General features: G+C 36.4%; 1 long non-coding RNA gene across 1 annotated transcript in view; it reads right to left on the bottom strand.

Moving 5' to 3' along the window:
* Window positions 1–5,609, bottom strand: part of LOC138159147 (uncharacterized) — a 24,906-nt gene extending 19,297 nt beyond the window's left edge. The window contains exon 1 of the long non-coding RNA XR_011167821.1: window positions 5,410–5,609. This is a non-coding gene — a long non-coding RNA (uncharacterized lncRNA). The remainder of the gene's footprint in view (window positions 1–5,409) is intronic.
* Window positions 5,610–6,290: the final 681 nt, after the last annotated feature.

Raw genomic sequence — 6,290 nt, 5'->3', positions numbered from 1 at the left:
GGGTAGAGGTCCTGGTGTGTGCGACCAACTTGCCAGAGCATGTGGAGGCTTCAGAGAGGGCACCCAACTAATACTTTCAGCAGCTGAGAAAACCCCAGCATTTGGGACAAAGCTCCCCTGTCTGGTGGCAGAGTCCTACTGTGGCAAAAAGCCCAGGGGTCAAGTGATTGAGTGGCAACATGAGCAGGCAAAGAAAGCAAAATAAACAGAGCAACCCAACTTTACACTCCTATTTTTGGGGATGAAAAGGATCAAAGCATGGAACAGGAGGAAGACAGTGAAGTCAGAAGTCCTGCACAAAAGCTTCAAAGAAAAATATGAGTTGGTTACAGGCCATAGAGGACCTTAAGAAGCAAATAAGAGAAGTGGAGGAAAAATTGGGAAGAGAAATGAGAATGATGCAAGAAAATTACGAAATGAGAATTAACAACCTGACTGAGGAAAATAATAGCTTAAAAAATAGACTGACTCAAATGGCAAAAGAGGCTCAAAAAGGCAATGAGGAGAAAAATGACTTAAAAAGCCGAATTTGCCAGATGGAAAAAGAATCTCAAAAGCTCACTGAGGAGAATCATTCCTTCAAAATTAGATTGGAGCAAATGGAATCTAATGACTTTATGAGAAATCAAGATGCTGTTAAACAGATCTAAAAAATGAAAGAATAGAAGGTAATGTGCAATATCTCATTGGAAAAATCACTGACCTGGAAAATAGATCCATCAGAGGTCATGTAAAAATTATTGGACTACCTGAAAGCTATGATCAAATAAAGAACTTAGAAATCATCCTCCAAGAGATTCTCAAGGAAAATTGCCCTGAAGTTTTAGAATCAGAAGGCAAAACAGAGGTTGAAAGAATCCACTGATCACCTCCTGAAAAAAGATCCCCAAAAGAAAACTCCTTGGAATATTATAGCCAAGTTCTGAAATTCCCAGAACAAGGAGAGAATATTACAAGCAGCCAGGAAGAAACAATTTGAATATTGTAGAAACACAATCAGGATAACCCAGGATCTGGCAGCTTCTACACTGAGGGATCGAAAGGATTGGAATATAATATTCCGGAGGTCAAAGGAGCTGGGATTAAAACCAAGAATCACCTAGTAAAACTGAGTATATGTTTCAGGGAAAATGTGGTCATTCAGTGGAATAAAGGACTTTCAAGTGTTCTTTATGTAAAAACCAGAGTTGAATAGAAAATTTGACATTCATATACAAGAAGCAAGAGAAGCATGAGAAGGTAAACAGGGAAAGAAATCAAAAGGAACTTTTCAAAGTTGGACTATTTACATTCCTACATGGAAAAACAAAAATTGTAACTGATGAAACTCTTCTCAGTATGAAAATAGCTGAAGTGAATATATATAGGAGGGTATATGGGCATGTGAATACATATGTCAATGTGTGTATATGTGTTTGCAGGTATACACAGATAGAGGGCACAATACCAATTTAATAGGAATGGATGATACTTAAAAGGTGAAGTTAAAAGATGAGAGAGGAATATAATGAGAGGAGATGGGGAGAGACAGAATGGGGTAAACTTTCTCATATAGAAGAGGCAAAGGAAAATGGTTACAATGGAGGGGAAGAACAGGAAGGCAAAAGGGAATGGGTCAACCTTATTCTCATTGAATTTGGCTCAGGGAGGGAATGACATACACACTAAATAGGGGTATCTCACCCTACAGGAGAGTAGGGGGAAAGGGGATGACAGGGGCGATGATGGAAGGGAGGGCAGGCTGAGGGGAGAGAAGTTGGAAGGACCCACTTTTGAAAAGGGACAGGATCAAAGTAGAGAATAGAACAAGTGGGAGGTGGGATAGGAGGGAGGGAAATATAGTCAGTTTTTCACAATATATCTTCTGTGGTAATGTTTTTCACAGCTACACATGTACAACCTATGCTGAATTGCTTATCTTCCCAGTAAGGGTAGGTGACAAAGGAGGAAGGGAATGAATCTGGAATTCAAAGTTTTAAAATCAAATGTTTAAAATTTATATATATATATACACATATATATGTATATATATATACATACTATTATTAATACCATTTTACATGTAATTGGGAAATAAGATATACAGGTACTGGGGCATAGAGATACACCATGCCCTACTCGAAAAGTCGAAGGGGGTATGGGATAAGATATGGGAGAGAGCAGATTGGAGAAGGGGATATCTTGTGGTACTGCTATTCTGGGACAGTGGGTAGGGGAAAAATAGGGAGAAAATTTGTAATTCAAAATCTGGCTGAAATGAATCATGCAAACCAGAAGGTAATAAGCATTTGAAGAGTAAAAAATGAAAAAAAAATTAAAAAGCTATTAATGACAGACTATTTTTTAAATTGCATCTTTGATATTTATTCATCCTGGACTTACATCTGACACATTTTCCCAAATATTTGAGACTTTGGAAATGTTTTTAAGATTTTAAACTTCGCTGAATTTCCCCTCCCTCTTTTTCTTTTATATATTCTTTAATTGTTTTTCTCCCTTCTCTATTGTATCTGCCTGTAATATTGCTATGATCCTTTTGTTTCCATTTACTTCCCGTTTCTCTGTGTGTTCTGTGATGGCAGTCTAGACAAGGTCCTTTGACAAAGATGAATGACCCACTTCTCCCCAGAAAACTGTTCTCTGACTTTTTGTACCAATGTGTAAGAAACAATATATTTTTTGACATATTGAAAATATCCTTCATGTTATCCCTATCTCTTTTTATTTCTTCATTTATATATTGCAAAAGGTAGTAAATACTTTTTCAGAATTAGTAAAATTAATTTTTATGCCTCGTGTTGTACTTGTGTCTTTTTATGAGCAAAGAAGTATGTTTTATATTATGCAAAATACAGATTTTAAATTGTGCACTTTTCATAGTACTAAGGATTAAATGTTGTTGATTTCCAATTATACATTTTGTTTTCAACATTTTAGTTCATTTCTGAAGCAGGCTAAAGTTTACTTATAGAAGGTCTTTTCTTAAGATAGAATCAGAAAATTTTTTTTTAATCTTTCAGCTAGTGAGATTATGAGGAAGTCAACTTTGATATTTGCTATGCCAAATCAGAGATTATACCACATTGGTTATAAAAGATCAATTCAATTTGACCTGACAGACATTTATTAATTATTTATCAGGAATATACAGTGAGCTCCACTAATGACTGGCAATATAAAGACAAGAAACAAATAGTCCCTTCCCTCAAAATACTTAGGTTCCACTGTCAGAGTTGAGGTAGGTGAAGAGAATAGCATTTACACAAATAAAAATAAACACTATACAAATTATAAGTATATTCCAACTGAAAATATATACCAATTAAAAGTACATTCCAGTTCCAATGGAAAAAAAGTAATTCCATTATTGAGAGTCCTAATAACTGGGGAGTATGAGAGGAGCTGAGGAGGAAAGGCTTCATCTTAAAGATGACACATAACTTGTGCCTTGAAGAAAGGTAGGGATATTAAGAGTATACAGGTGGAGCAAGTGCATTTCAGATATGACAGACTGCTTTTGCAAAGGGATGAAGATGTGAGATACAATGTCATGTATATAAAACAGCTAGCAGGCCATTTTGACAGGAATGAGTATACAAATGACAAGAATGTTATTAGAACAAAATCAAATGGCAATCCTATTTTAGTTATTTTAATGTAGGTTGGATTTTATTTTAGAAGCAATAGAAAATCATTCTAGATTTTTGTGTAGGGGGATGATATAGCCAGATCTGTGTTTTAGAAATGTAAATTTGATAGCTATATGAAAGATGACTTGAAGAAGGGAGTGAATGGATTTAAAGAAAACAATTAGAAGGCAATCAAAACACTCCATGTGGGAGGTGATGAAGACCAGAACTGAGGGTTAAAGTTTTATGAGTAGAAGAAAGTAAAGGGATTCAAAAGATATTTTAGAAGTATGATTAACAAAACATGTCAATTGATTGGCCATGAAGGCTGAGAGAGAATGAAGAGAATCTATGTGATTTGGAGAAATTATCAACAGGAAAAAGGAAGTTTTGGGAAAAGAATGACTTTAGGGAGAAGTAGAATAAGTTCTGATTTAGACATATCAAGTCTGATATGCTAAGTAGAAATTTTCAGCAGTCAGTTGTAATTACAGGACTCAAGTTCAGGAAAGAGATTATAATTGAGGTGTATAAATGTGGAAGTCATCTCATAGAGAAGATGATTTAGCCCAAGGTAACTAATGAGACTCCATATAGAGAAAGAAGACAAAATAAAACACAAAACATTTTTTTCCAACTCACATTGCTTGAAGGACAGACTTGGCTACATATGGAGAAGCATTACAAAGTCACTATCAAAGTAAAATCTGGGAAAAGGGCCCCCATCCCTTTTCCTTAGGTAGGGGGCAGATTTATGCATGATTTTCTTTTGCCATTGTCATTGTCAAAAGGCAAATGAGAAGTGGGAGTAAAACAAAAACCCTACAGCATCAAGAGTTTTATTCCAACACCGTAAGACTTAGAGAGCGAACAAAACTTAAAGGACTGACTTCACTATTCTTCCCTATAACGGCAACTGTCCTAGGGAAGGAGACAATATTTATGGTGACAAGTCCCATAGAAGCAGCATTGTTCTTTTACCTACTCCTATCTCAAGGGATAACCACATTTAGTGAGCAGGAGAAAGAAGAGGATGGTCTGAAGATAAGTGAGCAGAAAGATAAGAGAAAGTTCAAGAGAGCTGTGTCATGAAAGTCAAAGGATGAGAGAATACTTAGAAGAAGGATGTCAACAGTGACAGATTTAGCAGTTAAGGTGGTATTGAAAACATGAGGGAGAGAAACTTTAATTGATTGGTGGGATCAAATGTCAAAGACGTTTACCTAGTAGAATGTTTTGTGAAATTATGACATATTGTCAAAAATCATGTATTTTCAACAATTCATGAAGAAAAAAATACACATCTTATTTGAATACACCTGCTTTCACAGGGGTAAATAAGATGTATTGATTCATATTTCTTTGAAGTGTCTCAATCTTTTTGTGGGAACTGTAATTCAAGGATTAGTAAGAAGGTTAGGGGATTTTTTATGAAAATGGGTTGCTAAAAATCATTGGGGTAGATAAGAATTTGGAAGGTTAAAATTAATTTGTTGCAGCTAAAAACAGCTAAAACAACAAAAACCAATGAAGATCATGTGATAAGCAAGATGGAAAACAGAAATTATGAACCAAAGATAAAGACACTTCAGCTGTTCCCATGATTTAGAGCACTTGGAATCCAAAATAAGGTAAAACAACAACAAAACTCTGACCTGGCTTCTACACAAATCTCACTGTGCTCTCCTCCCCCACAATCCACATCAACAGAAATGAGACTGGACTAGGGGACCCACACAGCTCCTAACAAAACCCACCTCCACACCCTGATCGCTCATACCTCTTTCCAGTGCCATTGAGAATCCAGTCCCAGGCTACAGAAGCCTCCTTGATACAGGACAGATAGTAAAAGTTCCCCATGCATTGATTCAGGCCACAGAAACTCACTGGCTGTGGCCAAAGCATGGATGAATCATTAGGTACTACAAAAGATTCTTGCAGATGAACCAGAAGTAGCAGGAAAGGGTAAGGACACATGTCCAGACTAGAAACAGGTTTCAACACCACATTGAACCTCCCCAACCCCTCCTTCCTGCTAGAGCCTCAGAAACCCAAGATACAAAAATTAACCCCATAGTGTCAGCATGGCAGATCTTTGAACTGCCAGTGCTGAGTCAGAGAACTGAGAAACAGAGAAAATGAGACAGGACAATGAACACAGAGTATGTGTGATTATGTGTGTTGGAGATGGTGGCACTGTAATAAGCCTGAAAGTACTGGGCATCCAGCTGGCGACAGATGTGTCCACTAAAAAATCACTTGGGGTTAGAAGCTAGGCTGATGTGTTATGAATTGTTCAGTAATGGTAGGATGCCAAGAAGCTTTGAGATTCAGTCCCCAAAAAAGTCACCATCATGGGGAAGTGAGTCAAATAAAAAAAAGTAAGTGATAGGAGAAAAATAGCAGCAAAAGAGGCACCAAAAGAAAATGTAGTAGGAAATGAAATAATGTTTTCCAAAAAAGCTATGGAGCTCAGGATGCAGTTCAAATTGATTTACTTTACAAATCAGAGCTAAATTATAATTGAAAAAAAGGATATTTAAAAATAAATAGGTGTTCAAAATATTTTTAGGAAGAAAAATAGACTAAGTGGAATGTTGATGGTAGATTAGGGGCAGCAACCTAAATTAACTCTCATCTTTCCCCTCAAAAAACCTTTAA

This window comes from Petaurus breviceps, unplaced genomic scaffold, assembly GCF_028583685.1.
Source record: "Petaurus breviceps papuanus isolate PSGF00001 unplaced genomic scaffold, PetGlider_PUasm1.0 175, whole genome shotgun sequence".
Classification (NCBI taxonomy): domain Eukaryota; kingdom Metazoa; phylum Chordata; class Mammalia; order Diprotodontia; family Petauridae; genus Petaurus; species Petaurus breviceps.
Note: the sequence above shows the minus strand (reverse complement) of the source record. Positions and strands in the feature narration are given on the sequence as shown.